The 14,685-nt window shown below is 49.2% G+C and overlaps 3 non-coding genes across 3 annotated transcripts; all 3 read left to right on the top strand.

Annotated features, from left to right (window-relative positions):
• Positions 1-4,222: 4,222 nt before the first annotated feature.
• Positions 4,223-4,362, top strand: LOC147679218 (U4 spliceosomal RNA). Its single transcript, XR_015301837.1, has one exon. It is a non-coding gene; the product is annotated as a U4 spliceosomal RNA (small nuclear RNA).
• A 1,930-nt stretch (positions 4,363-6,292) lies between these two features.
• On the top strand, positions 6,293-6,432 carry LOC147679217 (U4 spliceosomal RNA). The gene has a single exon (XR_015301823.1). It is a non-coding gene; the product is annotated as a U4 spliceosomal RNA (small nuclear RNA).
• A 1,930-nt stretch (positions 6,433-8,362) lies between these two features.
• Positions 8,363-8,502, top strand: LOC147679216 (U4 spliceosomal RNA). Its single transcript, XR_015301720.1, has one exon. It is a non-coding gene; the product is annotated as a U4 spliceosomal RNA (small nuclear RNA).
• Positions 8,503-14,685: the final 6,183 nt, after the last annotated feature.

The following is a 14,685-nucleotide window of genomic DNA, read 5'->3' as shown; positions in this document are numbered from 1 at the left end:
TGTGACTCCTGTAGGAACACTATATGTGCCTTTTGTCTAAGCAGGAAAGCATGTACTCTGTGTCTCTTCTGCACCGCCCCCAGCCCTCTCACATTCCAGGTGACCAGCCTATACTTTCCTTGTACGTCAGCCATAACCCTTTGTAGGTGTCGCAAGGAGTGTTCCCATATGTCTTAGCGAGCGATTCTTCATTGTCAACCAGGAGACAGTACCCACCCTATCCCAAACCCCAACTGTGGAGGCGCAGCCTCTGAACCTTGCTGTGCCGAACCATGAACTGTGAAACGTAAGTAAACTGGTAACTTTGCATACGCTAGTGGGGGGTCGGCCAAGCACTTGCCGGGTCCATAGAGTCATACTCTGTCCATCCGCCGGCTCAACGGCGCCGCCGGGAGAGTTCTCTCGGAAAGTGTTGGGTATATGTAGCCACGTCTTATGGAGGGGGGGGGAAACAGAGGAAAGGGGGAGGGGAGGGGGGGGAACAAGGGTGGCCCTTTACTGATACAGTCAACAAGCTGCAGCCGTATGTCGTAGGAGCACAGGAGGTGCGTGAGTCTCATCCCACGAGCCCCGTACAGAATTCTCTTTCCCCCCCTGAGTCCAGGCAACCTGGTATTCGCCAGCAAAATAAGGACCACACATATATTCCAAGTAAACATATTCCTCCCGCTCCCACACCCCCGCCGCCCCCCTAGTTCATACAGAAAAGGATATCAGGTTGTATTCAAGCTTCAGGTCAGGCCCAAAAGAGGTATTACTCTTAGGCATTGTCTATAAGGTCATCCGCGGCTCTAGGTGTCACAGTCGGGAACAGGACCATACTGTTGTCCGAGTCCGAGTGTATTGTGCTATCCTCAGTGTCCGTGTTAATGGTCTCTCGGTCGTCTCTGAAGGAGCCCACCGCTGCCACTGCATCATCTTGTCCCTGCTTCTGTTGGTGGGCGGTCGGTTTGCATTGTTTTGGGTGATTGCGTCGGTTGCCTTTCCTGTTCTCCTCCTGAGTCGAATTTTCTTTGGACCCGCTGTCCGTAGAGTCCTGCGTCGGGTCCAAACGTTCCTCAATCTCCATCACTTCCATCCATTCCTCCACGTCGGTAGGGCTTTCGAAGAAATTAGTTTTTTTGTCGTGGATCACCTTCAGACGCGCAGGGAACAATAAGGCGTAGCGCAGTTTTGCCTTCTGGAGTCTCTGTTTCACCTCATAGTAAGAGGACCGTTGTTTCTGCACGTGAGTGGTGTAGTCCGGGTACAGTGATATCCGTTTGTTCTCCCACTGTATGACCGATTTTATTCTGGCCTGGCTTAGCAGCATGTCTCTGTCCCGGTAATTTAGGATTTTGACAATAAGTGGCCGCGGTGATTGTCCCGGTTTTGGTTGGCCAGTTGGGATCCTGTGAGCCCTCTCTACACAGAAGAACGGTGATAGACCCTCAGAGGCAACGTTATCCTGAAACCATTGTTCCATGAACTCCGCCGGGCGGGTCCCCTCGCTTCTCTCCGGCAGGCCAATAACGCGGATGTTATTGCGCCGATTGCGCCCTTCCGCATCCTCCACGCGTTCCATCAGGGTTTTTACTTGATGTTGGATCAGTTGGATGGAGTCCGTATGTTCCGCTACTGCCGGGGCAATTTCAGCTATCGACAGTCCCTGATCTTTGACCTTGTCCGCTAGTTTCTCATGATCCGCCTTAAGCAAGGAAAGGTTAGTGGTGAGGGTGCCCATCTGCGTCTCCATCACAGCCCTGGAGTCCCTGATCTCTTTAAGGATAAGGTCCAGCTTGTCGCCTTGCTGGCTCTCCGAGATGGTGGAGGTCAGAGTCAGCGGCGCAGAGCCCCCGGGGTCCGCGTCCAGATTGGGACCCGTGATCGTTCCCTCCTTGCCCTCCGCATTCTTCACGCCTTTGCGCACCATGGTGTACGACGGATGTCCGGTTGGCGGCAGGGGTGCGTCACAGGGCGAGTTTCAGCCGCCCAATGTGCGTTCTATGCCCTGGTAGTCTCCCCGCTGGCCCCTCCCTGCACTCACACCCGGGGGCAGCTGCTGAAAGTTCTCAGTGAGTCCGCGGGGGGGGCTGCCTCTCACCCCTCACAGACTATAATGGCGTTGATGTCTGCCGCAGTGGCATCCACCCTCAGGCGTTATAACTCCCCCTCCACCAATCCATTTCCGGCGGTCCAGGGGCGGCAGTAGGGTAAAATGGGCGCCGCCACTCCTGGATTCCTGATTATGGATATACGAGGGGCAGATCTAAGAGGGCCGGCCGGTGGTGTACCGTTATTGGCGCTCTGGTGGCATCCACTGTGTCATCCAGGTCTCATCAGCGCCCCAGGCTCCATCCCATCACGCAGAGGCAGGTCCCGCACCACCTCAGCCCCGCCGCTGGTCAGCCGATCAATCAGGGCTCCGTAACAGGATCCGGTCCCGGGGCCATGAATCCCTGCCCGCCTCAGTCCACCCTCTCCGAGACTCAGGGCAGCATCTGCACTAGAGCCCCCGGCCCCTCGCCCAGCGCAAGGCCTCAGGAGTCCCCCTCCTCTCTCCTCCGGGCTCCTCACCGTTAATCCCTGCAGGTGTGCAGCAGGCCAGGCGGGGGGCACCTCAGCAAACAGGCGCCGCCAGCGGCGGGAGCAGTCAGTCCCCAGCGCCCGTGCTCCGGAGCCCCAGCCCCCAGCGCAGGGCCGTCCTCCGTCTCTGCACTCCTCCTGGCACCAGGGTCCCCAAGGCACCGTCCGTATTCCCGGGCACACGCAGGGGCAAGGTCACTGTCGCGGGGGGCCGCCTCTGGCCCCGGAGGGTCCGGCGCACCGCCGCCCCCCGGTCTCCGTTGTCCAGGCACCCTCTCTACTCGAGGCCCCGGCCTGCAGCCTGATGTGAGGCCCCCTATGCAGACCACGGCGTATCTTCGGATCTCCAGTCGCCAGACCTCCAGGACAGTCAGCGGAGCAGGCGGGGGGTCTTGACTTCAGGATACAGCCGTTTTCGGATGAAAGCGGCCCCTCGGCGTGGATATCAGGATATTAACTCCCCCGGCGGCACCGGAGCACTAGCAAACTCCGTCCGCCATGGTGGCTTGCTAGCCACGCCCCCCCCAACTGGGCTACATGATCCGGGAAAATTTGTATGCTGCATGCCGACGGAGACACACAACGTACACACAGCCATTTACAGGGCACATATAAAAATCTGTATTGTGGCGCAGCTGCGGCGTAAATGTTGCGGCCCTTTTACAATGTGACGCATCTAGGGAGATGCGTCACATTATAAAGCCCTGCATCACATTATACCTGCGTCAGGCATAATGTATGCAGGGTGGGCGTTTCCACGAAAAAAAAAGCCTTGTAGAACTCACGCACTGAAATCTACAAGATTTCACTGCGTCACTTTACGCCTTCACTGCGGCAAAATCCCTACGCCTGCACAGACCAAGCGTTTGGAATGACTCATGGCTTTTTGCTTCACTTTCATGATCAACTTCAGCAATGCGTCACTTTTGTGCCAACACATGTGTCAGAATTTCTGATGCATCTGTTAATCCTTGCACCATGGAGCACTGTATTGTAAATACAGCACATCCATAGTGGCACAAGGACATTCAGCACTGACGCAAGGAAAAATATGCATCTATGCAGATGCGTCAGATCCTTGTGAATCTTCCCCTAGAATGTTTTGAAAACCAGGAAACCAGTATATTGTACCCCCTAAAGCTGAAAATGAAATGCAGCAAATGCAACTATGTAGTGCAATGAAATGGCAGACTTGCAGTATGGAAAATGGAAAAATGTAGCTATGATTTATTTTCCTTTAAATTATTGCTGTTCCTCCTCTAGTAAACATTTGAAGACAGTGGGCCCTATGAGGATGCTATTATGAATTTGTGCTTCTTATATTTTCCACAACCCATGGCTAGCAGCCTAGATCTCATCTTTGTGTGAAGGGATATCTGTCTGAGCATCAAATCCATACCTAGGGAGGGTGCTGCTTACCTGAAGAGCTATTTAGCATACAATTTCCCAGAATTCTCTGCGTGTGGCTAGCGACGGTTTGGGGCAGAGAGCTGATGGAAATTAGTAAAACAACGCCAACATATGTCTTACATTGCCTGTCAGAAGCAGTGGAGGTGTAGTTATGCATAAATAGATAAAATCTTTTGAAAAGGGTTCATGTTCTTTGTAACATGAGGTACTAGGGCGAGTGGGCATGAAATTCACACTATAATTGGTTAGCTTTGCGCAGTGGATGTATCGTAGCCAATGAGGTTTAACCGAGGCGCGATTATTGCTTATTGAAAACTTTACCCAATACCTCGTTATGGAGACTTGAAATATAGTTGAAATGACAATTTTGGACAGTCTCTTCGGAGACTGGAGAATATGTAATAAAAAAATAAGATAGTTTATTTTTCAATGCGATTTACTTGCATAATTGTTATCTGTGACAAGGAGAAAACTGTGACTTTATTTGGCTTCAGTTTACTCTTTACGTTCTTTTTGTTTTCTCAGCTTTTTAAATACGGCAGTAACTTAGGGATTTTTTCTCCTTGATCAGTTTTCATAATTCTTGTATTTCTTCCTCTTTGTTCTCACCTTCGATCCCCGGATTCGCTCGGGTAGTTGATGGCCAGAGTACGGGCTTTGTTTCCGCTCTCTGAGTTGACTCGCAGTCCGTTGCAGAGCTGGGCTCTTTCGAGGTCTCATCTCCCATTCAAATGTACACAAACCACCTAGAAAGTTTATTTCTGGGAGCAAAGGCGTTTGTTATCAGTAGGAAAATGCGGAGAGGGTTCATACAGATTGTATGGAGTTCTTGAAACAGAACAAGAACTGACAAAGCTGTTGTTTTTGTCATTTAACATTATGTAAAGTGTATTTTTAATGCTCTTTTTGTCACTGAGTAATTGATGTTACCCAGCTGTATGACAGGGGCGTAGCTTCCATTGTTGCAGCAGGTGCAGTGGCACTGGCGCCCACAGACCTGCGGGACCCACTGAACCCCGATTATTGCGGTATTTTATATTTCAAACATGAATAAGGGGTCCTATTTCCTTCCTTGCCCTAGGGCCCATTTTTTCACCTGAGAGCCATGAAAGGCTGCGTGGATCCTCCCTGATTTGAATCAGTGACAATGAGGTCACGCAAAGAGCTCTTGCGTGGCTGCATCAGCCCAACTGGGCTACATGATCCGGGAAAATTTGTATGCTGCATGCCGACGGAGACAAACAACGTACACACAGACATTTACAGGGCACATATAAAAATCTGTATTGTGGCGCAGCTGCGGCGTAAATGTTGCGGCCCTTTTACAATGTGACGCATCTAGGGAGATGCGTCACATTATAAAGCCCTGCATCACATTATACCTGCGTCAGGCATAATGTATGCAGGGTGGGCGTTTCCACAAAAAAAAGCCTTGTAGAAATCACGCACTGAAATCTACAAGATTTCACTGCGTCACTTTACGCCTTCACTGCGGCGAAATCCCTACGCCTGCACAGACCAAGCGTTTGGAATGACTCATGGCTTTTTGCTTCACTTTCATGATCAACTTCAGCAATGCGTCACTTTTGTGCCAACACATGTGTCAGAATTTCTGATGCATCTGTTAATCCTTGCACCATGGAGCACTGTATTGTAAATACAGCACATCCATAGTGGCACAAGGACATTCAGCACTGACGCAAGGAAAAGCATGCATCTATGCAGATGCGTCAGATCCTTGTGAATCTTCCCCTAGAATGTTTTGAAAACCAGGGAACCAGTATATTGTACCCCCTAAAGCTAAAAATGAAATGCAGCAAATGCAACTATATAGTGCAATGAAATGGCAGACTTGCAGTATAGAAAATGGAAAAATGTAGCTATGATTTATTTTCCTTTAAATTATTGCTGTTCCTCCTCTAGTATACATTTGAAGACAGTGGGCCCTATGAGGATGCTATTATGAATTTGTGCTTCTTATATTTTCCACAACCCATGGCTAGCAGCCTAGATCTCATCTTTGTGTGAAGGGATATCTGTCTGAGCATCAAATCCATACCTAGGGAGGGTGCTGCTTACCTGAAGAGCTATTTAGCATACAATTTCCCAGAATTCTCTGCGTGTGGCTAGCGACGGTTTGGGGCAGAGAGCTGATGGAAATTAGTAAAACAACGCCAACATATGTCTTACATTGCCTGTCAGAAGCAGTGGAGGTGTAGTTATGCATAAACAGATAAAATCTTTTGAAAAGGGTTCATGTTCTTTGTAACATGAGGTACTAGGGCGAGTGGGCATGAAATTCACACTATACTTGGTTAGCTTTGCGCAGTGGCAGTATTGTAGCCGATGAGGTTTAACCGAGGCGCGATTATTGCTTATTGAATACTTTACCCAATACCCCGTCATGGAGACTTGAAATATAGTTGAAATGACAATTTTTGACAGTCTCTTCGGAGACTGGAGAATATGTAATAAAAAAATAAGATAGTTTATTTTTCAATGCGATTTACTTGCATAATTGTTATCTGTGACAAGGAGAAAACTGTGACTTTATTTGGCTTCAGTTTACTCTTTACGTTCTTTTTGTTTTCTCAGCTTTTTAAATGCGGCAGTAACTTAGGGATTTTTTCTCCTTGATCAGTTTTCATAATTCTTGAATTTCTTCCTCTTTGTTCTCACCTTCGATCCCCGGATTCGCTCGGGTAGTTGATGGCCAGAGTACGGGCTTTGTTTCCGCTCTCTGAGTTGACTCGCAGTCCGTTGCAGAGCTGGGCTCTTTCGAGGTCTCATCTCCCATTCAAATGTACACAAACCACCTAGAAAGTTTATTTCTGGTGGCAAAGGCGTTTGTTATCAGTAGGGAAATGCGGAGAGGGTTCATACAGATTGTATGGAGTGCTTGAAACAGAACAAGAACTGACAAAGCTGTTGTTTTTGTCATTTAACATTATGTAAAGTGTATTTTTAATGCTCTTTTAGTCACTGACTAATTGATGTTACCCAGCTGTATGACAGGGGCGTAGCTTCCATTGTTGCAGCAGGTGCAGTGGCACTGGCGCCCACAGACCTGCGGGACCCACTGAACCCCGATTATTGCGGTATTTTATATTTCAAACATGAATAAGGGGTCCTATTTCCTTCCTTGCCCTAAGGCCCATTTTTTCACCTGAGAGCCATGAAAGGCTGCGTGGATCCTCCCTGATTTGAATCGGTGACAATGAGGTCACGCAAAGAGGTCTTGCGTGGCTGCATCAGCCCAACTGGGCTACATGATCCGGGAAAATTTGTATGCTGCATGCCGACGGAGACACACAACGTACACACAGCCATTTACAGGGCACATATAAAAATCTGTATTGTGGCGCAGCTGCGGCGTAAATGTTGCGGCCCTTTTACAATGTGACGCATCTAGGGAGATGCGTCACATTATAAAGCCCTGCATCACATTATACCTGCGTCAGGCATAATGTATGCAGGGTGGGCGTTTCCACGAAAAAAAGCCTTGTAGAACTCACGCACTGAAATCTACAAGATTTCACTGCGTCACTTTACGCCTTCACTGCGGCAAAATCCCTACGCCTGCACAGACCAAGCGTTTGGAATGACTCATGGCTTTTTGCTTCACTTTCATGATCAACTTCAGCAATGCGTCACTTTTGTGCCAACACATGTGTCAGAATTTTTGATGCATCTGTTAATCCTTGCACCATGGAGCACTGTATTGTAAATACAGCACATCCATAGTGGCACAAGGACATTCAGCACTGACGCAAGGAAAAGTATGCATCTATGCAGATGCGTCAGATCCTTGTGAATCTTCCCCTGGAATGTTTTGAAAACCAGGAAACCAGTATATTGTACCCCCTAAAGCTAAAAATGAAATGCAGCAAATGCAACTATGTAGTGCAATGAAATGGCAGACTTGCAGTATGGAAAATGGAAAAATGTAGCTATGATTTATTTTCCTTTAAATTATTGCTGTTCCTCCTCTAGTAAACATTTGAAGACAGTGGGCCCTATGAGGATGCTATTATGAATTTGTGCTTCTTATATTTTCCACAACCCATGGCTAGCAGCCTAGATCTCATCTTTGTGTGAAGGGATATCTGTCTGAGCATCAAATCCATACCTAGGGAGGGTGCTGCTTACCTGAAGAGCTATTTAGCATACAATTTCCCAGAATTCTCTGCGTGTGGCTAGCGACGGTTTGGGGCAGAGAGCTGATGGAAATTAGTAAAACAACGCCAACATATGTCTTACATTGCCTGTCAGAAGCAGTGGAGGTGTAGTTATGCATAAATAGATAAAATCTTTTGAAAAGGGTTCATGTTCTTTGTAACATGAGGTGCTAGGGCGAGTGGGCATGAAATTCACACTATAATTGGTTAGCTTTGCGCAGTGGCAGTATCGTAGCCAATGAGGTTTAACCGAGGCGTGATTATTGCTTATTGAAAACTTTACCCAATACCCCGTCATGGAGACTTGAAATATAGTTGAAATGACAATTTTTGACAGTCTCTTCGGAGACTGGAGAATATGTAATAAAAAAATAAGATAGTTTATTTTTCAATGCGATTTACTTGCATAATTGGTATCTGTGACAAGGAGAAAACTGTGACTTTATTTGGCTTCAGTTTACTCTTTACGTTCTTTTTGTTTTCTCAGCTTTTTAAATACGGCAGTAACTTAGAGATTTTTTCTCCTTGATCAGTTTTCATATGGCTGAGATACCCGCCACCCCCTCTCAACACAATCCCCAAGGATGGGAAACCGGAAACAGTTCTGAAGTTTTTGGAAGACGGGAGGGAGTGACCCTCCCGGCCGTATTTATTAAAATATGAAACAAAATTAAAACATTAAATAAACAGTTTCATATTATGTACAATTTCATTACCACATTGCGATGTTTGGCTAACCTTAACAGATTCTCTAATACAAAGGTTCTCCTAGCCGAACTAACATCCTACAAAACATTTACTTGAAATTTTGAAATTGTACATCCTAACGTTTAAGGGCCAACGGCAAGGTCGTAACCGGTGTCAAGATCCCTAACCCAGAAATATCGCCCTCACTTGTGAGGGGCAGCCCAGAGGCGTACCTCAAGTGCAATTACCAATTTCCCTTGACTTGACGGGGGCCCCAATAAAACTCGACGCCACTTAGAGGTCGTACGAGGACTCGTGTGAGGTATCTAGAAGGTAACGTAGACCCCCCCCCAAACCCCACACAACTTACCACATCTGCCGTCGCAGACGTCCTGGCCCCGGGAAATTCCCCAGGAGGGGGCTGTAACCCCTCCTACCCAGGAAGGGGCCTTGACCGCCTTTCCTTTTCTTTCGGCGACCCATCCTTAGAAGGGACCGCCTCCCCGTTGAGGGGCCAATGGCCACCTCCCCCGAGCGCTCCCATCCGTGCTGGGTGACGCCCACTCATAGGGATCTTCCAATTAGTGCTCACCGATCATGACCTTACCGCCCGACCAAAATAAATACGACAATGCTAACTAAATGACTAAACTAAAAAAGACAGTAGCAACTACAATTTTATTACAAGCATGCTTACCAATGAACACTAAAGCAGAATTTCTTTATTTGCGAAACGTAACACAAATCGACCATTCTTTATTACATACTCAAAATCATCACAATAATACCACAACCTGTAAACGAAAATCAGAGTTATCCATCAACTTTATTCAAAAAAACCACTTGCTGTCCTCAGGGGCTGGTGGGTGGGTCAAAATTGGCTTTTCGTTCCGTCTCGAGCTCACGTGCAGCGAGGAGGTGCAGCTTCAGAGCACAGGAACAAGAGGATGCCTTCTGATCTTGCTTCGCCTTTTATCCGTCTTCAGGGCGGGCGTAAACCCGCCCCTGCCTGCCCCAAGGGCGTGGCCAGCCGCGTCAGTGTCTAGGCCAACCCACTCTAGGGCGGGAAAAGGCGCGCTCCGGCTACGCCGCTTCGGGCATACCAGCCGAGACTCGCCTCCCGCCCAAGATGGCTTCCCGGGGGGATCGTGGTACTCCGCCATACGTTCGGGGGGACCGAGTGGTCGCCCCTTTCCATATGGCTGAGATACCCGCCACCCCCTCTCAACACAATCCCCAAGGATGGGAAACCGGAAACAGTTCTGAAGTTTTTGGAAGACGGGAGGGAGTGACCCTCCCGGCCGTATTTATTAAAATATGAAACAAAATTAAAACATTAAATAAACAGTTTCATATTATGTACAATTTCATTACCACATTGCGATGTTTGGCTAACCTTAACAGATTCTCTAATACAAAGGTTCTCCTAGCCGAACTAACATCCTACAAAACATTTACTTGAAATTTTGAAATTGTACATCCTAACGTTTAAGGGCCAACGGCAAGGTCGTAACCGGTGTCAAGATCCCTAACCCAGAAATATCGCCCTCACTTGTGAGGGGCGGCCCAGAGGCGTACCTCAAGTGCAATTACCAATTTCCCTTGACTTGACGGGGGCCCCAATAAAACTCGACGCCACTTAGAGGTCGTACGAGGACTCGTGTGAGGTATCTAGAAGGTAACGTAGACCCCCCCCCAAACCCCACACAACTTACCACATCTGCCGTCGCAGACGTCCTGGCCCCGGGAAATTCCCCAGGAGGGGGCTGTAACCCCTCCTACCCAGGAAGGGGCCTTGACCGCCTTTCCTTTTCTTTCGGCGACCCATCCTTAGAAGGGACCGCCTCCCCGTTGAGGGGCCAATGGCCACCTCCCCCGAGCGCTCCCATCCGTGCTGGGTGACGCCCACTCATAGGGATCTTCCAATTAGTGCTCACCGATCATGACCTTACCGCCACAGGCCGGATAGTTGACCGGCTATCCGGACCCCCCACAACACTCCTACCTAAAGGTCATGGTATAACGTTTTTAGCCATGCTAAGAAGTCTCCTATGAGTAACTCATTCCCCACCCGAGACAAATGCACTCCATCCCCCAAATACATACTGTCATCATTAATACACCCATGCGAAATAGAATGCAGTGTCTTGGAACGGAACAACCTACTCACTTTGTTATTAAGCTTTCTAACAGAATGATTTAAAGCAGGAACCGAAATAGCCCCCCGCCACACTTTTCGTGGGATCATATGGGACCACGCAATTGTGCACCCTGGAACTCTCCTTGCCAACCAACTTACTGTGGAAAGCATCGCCTCAAGAAGAAGTCGTCTACCAGTGGTGACCAAATCATTACCCCCAAGATGTACTATGACTACAGACGGCGGTGACCTCGTCCGCCCTAGCAAACCCTCAAAAAATGATTGAAACTGGTCAATACAGAGACCGCCTCTTCCGTAGAAGGACACACTGTACCCGTATTCCCCAGCTACGTGAATCATGTCACCTGCCTTGAATACGTCTGCGGCACGTCTCACGTATGAGTGGCCCACGACCCACACTTCCTTTTTCACAGCCGGTAATGTCTGACCGCTGGCCCGGTGTTGGGTCGACTGCAAAGTCCGCCCCGCCTCGTAGGCTTGCGCAACTGAAAACCAAACAAAAACAAGAAGCGTGAGTACATCGTTACAGCTTCACAACATGTGCAACCGCACATACCTTTTATAACAATTGGAGGACCAACGCCCCACCCGTTTAACTTGTTCCACATTCAGACCCCTGGCTGTAGCTTCTGTAGCAGCCCCTATCCGAAAGGAATGGGTCCCAAACTCGCCCGGGTTCAAGCCCGCAGCGGCAATCGACATCGCAAGCACCCGCTGAAACTGAAACTTTGTCAGTGGGGTGGCGTCAGCGTGTCTCAACAAGGTCCCCCCCCATGATGCCACCCTTCGTGCTAAATAATCTTCTAAACACTTTACCGGGCACATGGAGGACCCGGGAATCCTGCGTATGATTACGCAGTCGCCCATCCCACTTTGATCGGTCTTGGACCTGACAAATGAGACCGTCATTGTCTCCCCTCTGATCTGGACGTGCTCCTGGCACAATCCTCCTGTCACATCCTGCTTGTTCCTCGCCACTAGTTCGCTTACCCGCATAGCCCCATGGAATGCCAGCGTAAAAGCGGCTCGGAATAACACTGTCTCAAACTGAGATGAACACGTAGCAGGGAGTCTGGATAATAACTGGGCCAGCCTATCCAAACCTATCGGGCGCCTATCGTCTACTCTGCGACCCTCAAGGCGTTGCCACCCCCGTAGCGCTTTCTGTACTACGAAAGACGCTGTCGGGTCATGGAGCCCATGAGCCCTAGCAACAAAGGAAATGGCAGCCCGGTGCCTCTGAGCCGTGGCCACCGATTTCCCGACCAGATGTAAGGACATCAGAAAATTTACCACCCACTCCTCCTGGCCCCAAAGCTCCTCTCTATCAGTCCCCAAAAAGGCTAAATAGGACCGGAACGCCCCTTCATATGCCTTCCTCGTCCTGGGTGCTAAACTCTCTCCCACGAGGTTACGAAGTTCGGGGCACCGAGAGACCAGAGAGCTTCGGGAAAGGGTGCCGGCTCCGGGTCCGCTGTGGGAAGAAAACCCCAGAAAGCCTGCATACGAAAACGAGACAGTGCATCAGCCGCCTGGTTCATTACCCCTGGGACATGTCTTGCTCTGAATAGCACATTCAATTGCATACACAGTAAAACAATTTCCTTGAGCAGTCTCAAAATCCATTTGCATCGTGCTGCCTGGCTATTGATACACTCGACCACGGTCATATTGTCAGACCAAAATACCACAGAGTGATCTTTGAACCCTTCGGGCCAAGTTCTCAGGGCCACTAAAATGGGGAAAAGTTCCAGGAAAGCAATGTTACTTGTCAGTCCATTGTCATGCCACCATGTCGGCCACTTTTGTGCAGACCATCTTGTGCCGAAGATGGCACCAAAACCTATGCTCCCTGCCGAATCTGTCCACAGCCCCAGCTCCTCAGAGGACACGGCCGGTTTGTTCCAGACGACTCGACCATTGAAATCCGCCAGAAATGCCAACCAAATGCGCATGTCCTGGCGGACCTCTGCCGAGAGCCTTGTGCGATGATGGCCCTCCTTCAGGCCGACCATGGCTTGAGCAATCGAACGGGAAAAGGGGCGGGCCATTGGTATAACCCTCAGGGCAAAATTCAACTGGCCAACTAACTGCTGTAATTGATGCAGCTTAACTTTAGGTCCCCTTATACACATTTGCAGGGATGTCCTGAATTTTAACACTTTGTCAGCTGGTAAACGAAAACAACCTTCTCCGGAGTCTAACTCGATCCCCAGAAACTCGAGGCAAGTGGAAGGCCCCACAGTCTTACCTGGTGCCAATGGCACGCCAAACTGCTTCATCAAGACACAAAATTGCGCCAAAGCCTGCCCACATTCCGGATCCCCGGCTGCCCCCAGGAACAAAAAATCATCAAGGTAATGCATCACATGCTGGAAACCCGTCTTCCTTGTGAAGACCCATTGTAGAAAACTACTGAATTTTTCGAAATAGGCACAAGATATAGAGCACCCCATCGGCATACACCTATCCATGTAATAATGACCCTGAAACATGAAACCAAGGAGACGCTGATCGTCTGGATGTACCGGGAGCAACCGGAATGCTGACTCGATATCAGATTTTGCCATCAGCGCCCCGGGCCCCAGGCGATTCAAAATGGCTACGGCCTCATCGAAGGATGCGTACCGCACCGAACACACTTCCGGGTCTATCGCTTCGTTTACGGAAAGACCACGTGGGGCTGATAAATTATGTATCAGCCGAAACTCACCCGGGTCCTTCTTTGGGACCACACCTAACGGGGAACAAACAAAGTTAAGAACCGGTGGTACACTAAACGGACCGGCGACTCGACCCCGAGTAACCTCCTTCCTGATCTTATCCTGTACCACGGTCGTATGCTGGAAGACCGATAGCTGATTTTTACATTTCTCTACACCTTGAAAGTCCCCCACTGGGATGCGGAAACCATAGGAAAACCCGTTCCGCAACACCCCAGCAGAAGTACGATCCGGGTATTCACTGAGCCAGGGAATCATTGCCAAGGTATCAATCGGGGTAGGTAAAGGCGCCCCTCGGACTATGTTAGACCTGTTTGGCGCCTCCTCTACCCCCGTTATCACCCGTTTTGGCTCTGCACGTGGACTCAGGATGGGATGATTGCCCACACCCACTACATTCGTGTCTAAATTTGCACGATCCCTGGGGCCTAGTACATTTACCCCTGTTGAAGTTCCAACAAACCCCCCTTTTTCCTGTATTGCCGGCAGGCCTCGAGTAATTGTCGGTACCCGCACCTGATCGAAAGGGCGTCCCCGCATACTGGCGGGAGGATTCGCCAACGTTACTCCCTACTAACGGCAATTTTAACATACCAGTATCCTCCATTTTGGACCATGACACAGAATCATAACAGTCCCACGTTAAGTTTTTATCATGTTCTTTAGCCTTTCTAAACAGATTATCATAGCAGAACCAATGATTACCCTCGTGTGATACCGAGTACCCCATGATTCGTGACTGATAAATCGGCAATTCGGGTAACAGATCGGGCCTTCGTTCCCCCAAGATCGATGTAAAAACCCCCCACGCTTTGCCCCAATTGCCAATGTTTTCATTTACCTTAAAGGCGGCCATTTTTGCGCGCCAAACACTCGGATGCATGAGATCCTTCTGGCCCTTAACATGCTCCATCTCATAGTGATCAGTAAGCAACGAGAAGATGTTTACGTACTCCCCTGC

This window comes from Lissotriton vulgaris, chromosome 11, assembly GCF_964263255.1.
Source record: "Lissotriton vulgaris chromosome 11, aLisVul1.2, whole genome shotgun sequence".
Lineage (NCBI taxonomy): Eukaryota > Metazoa > Chordata > Amphibia > Caudata > Salamandridae > Lissotriton > Lissotriton vulgaris.
The sequence above is the reverse complement of the archived record's forward strand: the minus strand, read 5'-3'. Positions and strand labels throughout refer to the sequence as shown.